Source organism: Salvelinus sp. IW2-2015, unplaced genomic scaffold (assembly GCF_002910315.2).
Source record: "Salvelinus sp. IW2-2015 unplaced genomic scaffold, ASM291031v2 Un_scaffold6129, whole genome shotgun sequence".
NCBI lineage: Eukaryota > Metazoa > Chordata > Actinopteri > Salmoniformes > Salmonidae > Salvelinus > Salvelinus sp. IW2-2015.
The window spans coordinates 12,876-22,568 of NW_019947393.1; the positions used below are offsets into that span (position 1 = coordinate 12,876).

Below are 9,693 nucleotides of genomic sequence, written 5' to 3' on the forward strand. Positions count from 1 at the left end.
TTCTGGCAGGTCTCTATGGCGGTGCCACAGGGTTCAATTCTCGGCCGACTCTTCTCTGTATGACAGTCATGATGTCTGCTCTTGCTGCTGGATTTCTCTGATTCCACCATCTTACGCAGATGACAAAACATTCTATACCTCTGGCCATTCTGTGAAGACACTGTGTTAACTCATCTCCAACGACTTCAATCCAATACAACTCTCCTTCCGCGCCTCCAACTGCAAGATAAACACCTCTACATATGCATATCTTCAACCCGATCGCCTGCCCACCTGCCGCCATCCAGCCACACTACTCTGGACGGACTGGACTTAGAATATGTCACAACTAACAAAACCTAAGTGTTGTTTAGACGTAAACTCTCCTTTCCAGACTCACATAAAAACATCCCCAAGTCAAAGTTAAATCTGTAATCGGCTTGCTATTTCGCAACAAACCTCCTTGCAGCACTCATGCTTGCCAAACAACCTGTCAGGTAAAAACTGGACCATGGCCTCACCCGATCCTTCACTTCGGCGACGTTCATTACATTTATATATTCGTTCAGAGTTTGTTGTGAATATTCAACCTGCGTGTCCTGACGAGCTCTGGTGGATGGACCAAAATCAACATGTGCGCCGATGTCGCGTGTGCCTGTGATGTCCACACTGTTAATGAATGGACTTGTCATCCCCACAGCCTCCACAATGGATCAGTCCACTCACACAGGCGTCCATGATTATTCTTTTTATTTTTGCTACTTCGACTAAAAAAATATTGGTCGACCAGCAGCTATTGACCAGTAATACTAAATAAGGGGTCAGCCCTCGCGAGAAACTAAATGGGTCACCCTCGCGAGAAACTAAATGGGTCAGCCCTCGAGAAACTAAATGGGGTCAGCCCTCGGAAAACAATGGTCAGCCTCGGAGAAACTAAATGGGGTCAGCCCTCGGAAGAAAGCTAAAATGGGGTCAGCCCTCGGAGAATCTAAATGGGGTCAGCCCTAGGAGAAACTAAATGGGTCAGCCTCGGAGGAAAAAAAACTAAATGGGGTCAGCCCTCGGAGAAACTAAATGGGGGTCAGCCGGAGAAACTAATGGGGTCAGCCCTACGAGAAACAAATGGGTCAGCCTCGAGACTAAATGGGTCAGCCCTCGGAGAAACTAAATGGGGTCAGGCCTCGGAGAAACTAAATGGTCAGCACTCGGAGAAACTAATGGGGTCAGCCCTTAGCGAGAAAACTAAATGGGTCAGCCCTCGGAGAAACTAAATGGGTCAGCCCTCGGAGAAACTAAATGGGTCAGCCCTAGGAGAAACTAAAATGGTCACCCTGAGAAAACTAAAATGGGGCAGCCTGGAGAAACTAAATGGGGTCAGCCCTAGGGAGAAACTAAAGGGGTCAGCCCTGGAGAAACTAAATGGGTCAGCCCTGGGAGAAATCTAAATGGGTCAGCCCTCGGGAGAAACTAAATGGGTCAGCCCTAGAGAAACTAAATGGGGTCAGCCCTCGGAGAAACTAAATGGGTCAGCCCTAGGAGAAACTAAATGGGTCAGCCCTCGGGAAGAAAGTCACGAAATGCGGGCAAGCCCCCTGGAGAAACAATGGGGTCAGCCCTAGGAGAAACTAAATGGGTCAGCCTCGGAGAAACTAAAATGGGGTCAGCCCTAGGAGAATCACACTAATGGGGTCAGCCCTCGGAGAAACTAACACTGAGAATGGGTCAGCCCTCGGAGAACACAATGGGGTCAGCCCTAGGAGAAACTAAAGGGGTCACCCTAGGGGTCAGCCCTTCGAAGAAACTTAAAATGGGTCAGCTCGGGGGAGAAACTAAATGGGGTCAGCCCTCGGAGAAACTAAATGGGGTCAGCCCTAGGAGAAACTAAATGGGGTCAGCCCTAGGAGAAACTAAACCCCTTTTGGTTCTACATGGAACACTAAAGAGTTCTACCTGGAACCAAAAAGGGTTCTCCTATGGGGACAGCTGCAGAACACTTTGGAACACTTTTGTCTAAGAGTGTAGAGATACAAGAGAGGCTGAAACAACAACATGCACGTCCTTCACACAAAGACAGCACACTGGTCTCCCTCACTCTCCCTGTTAGATGACAGCAGACAACAGTCGTTAAAGGTTCAGCTGCCCAATAACTCCGCCCAACACCAACTGTGACCGGCGAGGAATCAAAGCGAGTGCGTGCTTGGTAACTGCCTGGATACTTACAGAATGTTTGAATAGATTAGATGGTCAGGAGGAAGTATAACGTCACACAGAAATATCAAAAGAGCATCAACTGAACCGGCTAAGCGCCCAACAGTGATTGTGAGACGGACTTTGGCCGGCACTTTATCGGGAGATTGTGTAACAGTGTCCTGCTCCTCCTCCGACGCTATAGGCTACATCCTGCGAACTATCTCTCTTTGTTAGATGTAGCGTAGGCCTGGACTACCATCAAATGCGCTGCAAATGTGGAAGTGAATTAAAGTCATCCCGCTACAATATTTAATTGCATGCTGGTCATAAATGTATATGCCTAAATCAATATTCAGGCTTTACTATACAGGCTGTAGTATAGCTCAYATCCATCTGCAGAGAGTAGCAGTCAAGTTAATTATTTTAGTTTATTCTACGCCTTCAGCTTTGTTGCTTACAACACATTAACTATTAGAGTCCTCAGCTGAAGGTCATCACGTTGCCATTCGTCTACAAACACACAGGAGGAGGTTTGTGTACAAAAACTGAAAAGATGAAAAACGAATTCAATCGCAGACGCATGAGAACTAGGCCTACTACACTGTATGTTTCTAACAGTTGCAGTGTCTAAGAACATATCCCACGGCTTCAATCCCAAACGCTAAAATGAATGTATTCATTGTAGACCTGTTTATAAAGTTTATCAGGTTTATCAGTCATAGAACATAAGCAAACKAAGTTACAAGGCTAGAGTTGAGAATGCCAAAGCAAAAGAAACATTAAATTGASAACTACACAAGTTGGTCTTTCCTGAAGTGTCTATGAATGTGTATGCAGAGCGAATCGAATAACCCAGAAAGCATGGTACCTGAGGGGGGTTGATGCGGCTGGCTGGCTGTCCGACTGTCCTTCTGGAAAGTGACACCCCTGTCCCCCCGCGGGTGCTATATAGACCGCCACTAGCGGCCTGCCGCCCCCATATAAGGACAAGGGCTTAGGGACGGAAGGGAAATTATCAGACACACTCAGAAATGCAGAAACTGAAAAGACGGTAAAATATGTCTCTGAGTTAGTGTTAATGTGTCGAATACATACGTTTCCCTCCAAATTATTAATCAATATATCATATGTTTCTTAGTTTCCCTCCAAATGATTCATCAATATATAATATGTTTCTTAGTTTCTCTCCAAATTATTCATAAATTTATAATATGATCTCTAGTTTCTCTCCAAATTATTCATCAATATATAATATGTTTTCTAGTTTCTCTCTCCAAATGATTCAACAGTATGTAAGAGGATTTGAAGAGCATCACATAATAATTCAGATTACTTTGGAGTTTTATTCTTCAAATTAAAACATGTAGGCCTACTGTTGATTTACAGGGGGGTTCCTATGAACACATGAATCTGACTGAGACAAGGATACAGCTCTACTTTAGGACTGGATACAGCTCTACTTTAGGACTGGATACAGCTCTACTTTAGGACTGGATACAGCTCTACTTTAGGACTGAGGTCCCTAAGTAGAGCTGGTATCCATGTCTGTGTGCTCGTGGGCGTGGTGGTGTCGGGGCTAAAGGAAGTGGCGGAGGAGGGGCTGACCAGGGTTGTCCTAAAGTAGCAGCTGCTGTCCAGTTCCTTAAAGTAGAGCTGTATCCAGTCCTACAAGCTAGAGCGTACTCCTTGTCTCAGTCTCTAAAGTAGAGCTGTATCCATGTCTCAGTCCTAACAGTTAGAGCTGTATCCATGTCTCAGTCCTAAAGAGAGCTGTATCCAAGTCTCGTCCTAAAGTAGAGCTGTATCAGTCCGTAGACTGTGTCATTCTAAAGTAGAGCTGTATCCAGTCCTAAAGTAGAGCTGCTATCCAGTCCTAAAGTAGAGCTGATATCCAGTCCTAAAGTAGAGCTGTATCCCGTTCCTATAAAGTAGAGTGTATCCAGTCCTAAGTAGAGCTGTATCCCATGTCTCAGTCTAAAGTAGAGCTGTATCCAGTCCTAAAGTAGAGCTGTATCCAGTCCTAAAGTAAGCTGTAGTCCAGTCCTAAAGTAGAGCTGTATCCAGTCCTAAAGTAGAGCTGTATCATCCAGTCCTAAAGCTAGAGCTGTATCCATTGTCTCAGTTGCCTAAAGTAGAGCTGTATCCAGCTCTAAAGTAGAGCTTATCAGTCCTAAAGTAGAGCTGTCATCCAGTCCTAAAGTAAGCTAGTATCCATGTCTCAAGTCCTAAAGTAGAGCATGTATCTGTCAGTCCTAAAGTAGAGCTGTGTCCAGTCCTAAAGTAGAGCTGTAATTAAGTCTTCATCAGTGAGCTAGTATCCTTGTCTCAGTCCTAAGTAGAGCCTGTACATGTCTCAGTCCTAAAGTAGAGCTGTATCCAGTCCTAAAGTAGAGCTGTATCCATGTCTCAGTCCTAAAGTAGAGCTGTATCCAGTCCTAATGTAGACTGTATCCATGCTAGTCCTAAGTAGAGCTGTATCCAGTCCTAAAGTAGAGCTGTGTCCAGTCCTAAAGTAGAGCTGTATCCGTCCTAAGTAGAGCCGTATCCAGTCCTAAAGTAGAGCTGTATTCATGTCTCAGTCCTAAAGTAGAGCTGTATCCAGTCTAAGTAGAGCTGTATCCAGTCCTAAAGTAGAGCTGTATCCAGTCCTAAAGTAGAGCTGTACCAGTCCTAAAGTAGAGCTGTATCAGTCTCAGTCCTAAGTCTAGAGCTGTTCCAGTCCTAAAGTAGAGCTGTGTCCAGTCCTAAGTAGAGCTGTGTCCAGTCCTAAAGTAGACACTGTATCCAGTCTAAGTAGAGCTGTATCTGTCTCCAGTCCTAAAGTAGAGCTGTATCCATGTCTCAGTCCTAAAGTAGAGCTGTATCCATGTCTCAGTCTAAAGTAAGCTGTTATCCAGTCCTAAAGTAGAGCTGTATCCATGTCTCAGTCCTAAAGTAGAGCTGTATCCAGTCCTAAAGTAGAGCTGTATCCAGTCCTTTAAGTAGAGCTGTATCCAGTCCTAAAGTAGAGCTGTATCCAGTCCTAAGTAAGTTCAGTCCTAAAGTAGAGTGTATCCAGTCCTAAAGTAGAGCTGTATGTCTCAGTCCTAAAAGTAGAGCTGTATCCAGTCCTAATATAGCTGTATCCAGTCCTAAAGTAGAGCTGTATCCAGTCCTAAAGTAGAGCTGTATCCAGTCCTAAAGTAGAGCTGTATCCAGTCCTAAAGTAGAGCTGTATCCAGTCCTAAAGTAGAGCTGTATCCATGTCTCAGCCTAAAGTAGAGCTGTTCCAGTCCTAAGTAGAGCTGTATCAGCTATAGTAAGCTGTATCCAGTCCTAAAGTAGAGCTGTATCCAGTCCTAAAGTAGAGCTGTATCCAGTCCTAAAGTAGAGCTGTATCCAGTCCTAAAGTAGAGCTGTATCCAGTCCTAAAGTAGAGCTGTATCCAGTCCTAAAGTAGAGCTGTATCCAGTCCTAAAGTAGAGCTGTATCCATGTCTCAGTCCTAAAGTAGAGCTGTATCCAGTCCTAAAGTTAGAGCTGTATCCAGTCTTAAAGTAGAGCTGTATCCATCTCAGTCCTAAAGTAGAGCTGTATCCAGTCCTAAAGTAGAGCTGTATCACGTCTAAAGTATAGCGTATCAGTCCTAAAGTAGAGCTGTGTCCAGTCCTAAAGTAGAGCTGTATCCAGTCTCATCCTAAAGTAGAGCTGTATCATGTCTCAGTCCTAAAGTAGAGCTGTATCCAGTCCTAAAGTAGAGCTAGTGTCCAGTCCTAAAGTAGGCTGTATCCAGTCCTATAAAGTGAGCTGTATCCAGTCTCAGTCCTAAAGTAGAGCTGTATCCAGTCCTAAAGTAGAGCTGTATCCAGTCCTAAAGTAGAGCTGTATCCAGTTCCGAAGTAGAGCTGTATCCAGTCCTAAAGTAGAGCTGTATCCAGTCCTAAAAGTAGAGCTGTATCCAGTCCTAAGTAGAGCTGTATCCAGTCCTAAAGTAGAGCTGTATCATGTCTCAGTCCTAAAGTAGAGCTGTATCCAGTCCTAAGTAGAGCTGTAATCAGTCCTAAGTAGAGCTGTATCCAGTCCTAAAGTAGAGCTGTATCCAGTTCCTAAAGTAGAGCTGTATCTCAGTCCTAAAGTAGAGCTGTATCCAGTCCTAAAGTAAGAGCTGTATCCAGTCCTAAAGTAGAGCTGTATCATGTCCAGTCCTAAAGTAGAGCTGTATTCAGTCCTAAAGTAGAGATGTATCCAGTCCTAAAGTAGAGCTGTATCCAGTCTAACGTAGGCTGTATCCATCCTAAAGTAGAGCTGTATCAGTCCTAAAGTAGAGTCTGTATCCAGTCCTAAGTAGAGCTGTATCCAGTCCTAAAGTAGAGCTGTATCCAGGCCTAAAGTAGAGCTGTATCCATGTCTCAGTCTAAAGTAGAGCTGTATCCAGTCCTAAAGTAGAGCTGTATCCAGTCCTAAAGTAGAGCTGTATCCATGTCTCAGTCCTAAGTAGAGCTGTATCCAGTCCTAAAGTAGAGCTGTATCCAGTCCTAAAGTAGAGCTGTATCATGTCTCAGTCCTAAGTGAGCTGTATCAGTCCTAAAGTAGAGCTGTGTCCAGTCCTAAAGTAGAGCTGTGTCCAGTCCTAAAGTAGAGCTGTATATCCATGTCTCAGTCCTAAAGTAGAGCTGTATGCCAGTCCTAAAGTAGAGCTGTATCCAGTCCTAAAGTAGAGCTGTATCCAGTCCTAAAGTAGAGCTGTTCCAGTCCTAAGTAGAGCTGTGTCCCGTCTACTAGAGCTGTATCCATGTCTCAGTCCTATAAGTAGAGCTGATATCCAGTCCTAAAGTAGAGCTGTTCCATGTCTCAGTCCTAAAGTAGAGCTGTATCCAGTCTGAAGCGTATCCAGTCCTAAAGTAGAGCTGTATCCAGTCCTAAAGTAGAGCTGTATCCAGTCCTAAAGTAGAGCTGTATCCATGTCTCAGTCCTAAAGTAGAGCTGTATCCATGTCTCAGTCCTAAATAGAGCTGTATCCATGTCTGCTAGTCTAAAGTAGAGCTGTATCCAGTCCTAAAGTAGAGCTGTATCTCAGTCCTAAAGTAGAGCGTATCCAGTCACTAAGTAGAGCTGTATCCAGTCCTAAAGTAGAGCTGTATCCAGTCCTAAAGATAGAGCTGTATCCAGTCCTAAGTAGAGCTGTATCCAGTCCTAAAGTAGAGCGTTATCTTCAGTCCTAAAGTAGAGCTGTATCCATGTCTCAGTCCTAAGTAGAGCTGTATCAGTCCTAAAGTAGAGCTGTATCCAGTCCTAAAGTAGAGCGCTGTATCCAGTCCTAAAGTAGAGCTGTATCCATGTCTCAGTCCAAATAAGGCTGTATTCAGTCCTAAAGTAGAGCTGTATCCAGTCCTAAAGTAGAGCTGTATCCAGTCCTAAAGTAGAGCGTGTATCCAGTCCTAAAGTAGAGCTGTATCCAGTCCTAAAGTAGAGCTGTAGTCCAGTCCTAAGTAGAGCTGTATCCAGTCCTAAAGTAGAGCTGATGCCAGTCCTAAAGTAGAGCTGTATCCATGTCTCAGTCCTAAAGTAGAGCTGTATCCAGTCCTAAAGTAGAGCTGTATCCAGTCCTAAAGTAGAGCTGTATCCATGTCTCAGTCCTAAAGTAGAGCTGTATCCAGTCCTAAAGTAGAGCTGTATCCAGTCCTAAAGTAGAGCTGTATCCAGTCCTAAAGTAGAGCTGTGTCCAGTCCTAAAGTAGAGCTGTATCCATGTCTCAGTCCTAAAGTAGAGCTGTATCCAGTCCTAAAGTAGAGCTGTATCCATGTCTCAGTCCTAAAGTAGGCTGTCCAGTCCTAAATAGAGCTGATCCAGTCTAAAGTAGAGCTGTATCAGTCCTAAAGTAGAGCTGTATCCAGTCCTTAAAGTAGAGCTGTGTCCAGTCCTAAAGTAGAGCTGTATCCATGTCTCAGTCCTAAAGTAGAGCTGTATCCAGTCCTAAAGTAGAGGTTTTCCATGTCTCAGTCCTAAAGTAGAGCTGTATCCAGTCCTAAAGTAGAGCTGATCCATCCTAGTAGCTGTATCAGTCCTAAAGTAGAGCTGTATCCATGTCTCAGTCCTAAATAGAGCTGTATCCATGTCTCAGTCCTAAGTAGAGCTGTATCCATGTCTCAGTCCTAAAGTAGAGCTGTATCCAGTCCTAAAGTAGAGCTGTATCCAGTCCTAAAGTAGAGCGTGTATCCAGTCCTAAAGTAGAGCTGTATCCAGTCCTAATAGAGCGTATCCAGTCCTAAGTAGAGCTGTATCCAGTCCTAAAGTAGGCTGTATTCAGTCCTAAAGTAGAGCTGTATCCATGCTCATCCTAAAGTAGAGCTGTATCCAGTCCTAAAGTAGAGCTGTATCCAGTCCTAAATTAGAGCTGTATCCAGTCCTAAAGTAGAGCTGTATCCATGTCTCCACTAAAGTAGAGCTGTATCCAGTCCTAAAGTAGAGCTGTATCCATGTCTCAGTCCTAATGTAGAGCTGTATCCACGTCCTAATGTAGAGCTGTATCCAGTCCTAAAGTAGAGCTGTGTCCATGTCTCAGTCCTAAAGTAGAGCTGTATCCAGTCCTAAAGTAGAGCTGTGTCCAGTCCTAAAGTAGAGCTGTATCCAGTCCTAAAGTGAGCTGTCCATGTCTCAGTCCTAAAGTAGAGCTGTATCCAGTCCTAAAGTAGAGCTGTATCCAGTCCTAAAGTAGAGCTGTATTCATGTCTCAGTCCTAAAGTAGAGCTGTATCCAGTCCTAAAGTAGAGCTGTATCCAGTTCCTAATGTAGAGCTGTATCCATGTCTCAGTCCTAAATTAGAGCTGTATCCAGTGCCTAATGTAGAGCTGTATCAGTCCTAAAGTAGAGCTGTATTCCAGTTCCTAAAGTAGAGCTGTATTCCATGGCTCAGTCCTAAAGTAGGGCTGTATCCAGTCCTAAAGTAGAGCTGTATCCATGTCTCAGTCCTAAAGTAGCGCTGTATCCATGTCTCAGTCCTAAAGTAGAGCTGTATCCAGTCCTAAAGTAGAGCTGTATCCATGTCTCAGCCTAAAGTAGAGCTGTATCCAGTCCTTAAAGTAGAGCTGTATCCATGTCCTCAGTTCCTAATGTAGAGCTGTGTCAGTCCTAAAGTAGAGCTGTATCCAGTCCTAAAGTAGAGCTGGTATCCATGTCTCAGTCCTAAAGTAGAGCATGGTATCCAGTCCTAAAGTAGAGCTGTATCCAGTCCTAAAGTAGAGCTGTATCCATGTCTCAGTCCTAAAGTAGAGCTGTATCCAGTCTAAAGAATAGAGCTGTATCCAGTCCTAATGTAGAGCTGTATCCATGTCTCAGTCCTAAATTAGAGCTGTATCCAGTCCTAATGTAGAGCTGTATCAGTCCTAAAGTAGAGCTGTTATCCAGTGTCCTAAAGTAGAGCTGTATCCATGTCTCAGTCCTAAAGTAGAGCTGTATCCAGTCCTAAAGGTAGAGCTGTATCATGTCTCATCCGTTACCAGGTAGAGCTGTATCCATGTTCTCAGTCCTAAAGTCAGAAGCTGTATCT

The 9,693-nt window shown here is 44.3% G+C and overlaps 1 long non-coding RNA gene across 1 annotated transcript in view; it reads right to left on the reverse strand.

Moving 5' to 3' along the window:
* Window positions 1-3,116, reverse strand: part of LOC112078720 (uncharacterized) — a 13,484-nt gene extending 10,368 nt beyond the window's left edge. The window contains exon 1 of the long non-coding RNA XR_002895764.2: window positions 3,038-3,116. This is a non-coding gene — a long non-coding RNA (uncharacterized lncRNA). The remainder of the gene's footprint in view (window positions 1-3,037) is intronic.
* Window positions 3,117-9,693: the final 6,577 nt, after the last annotated feature.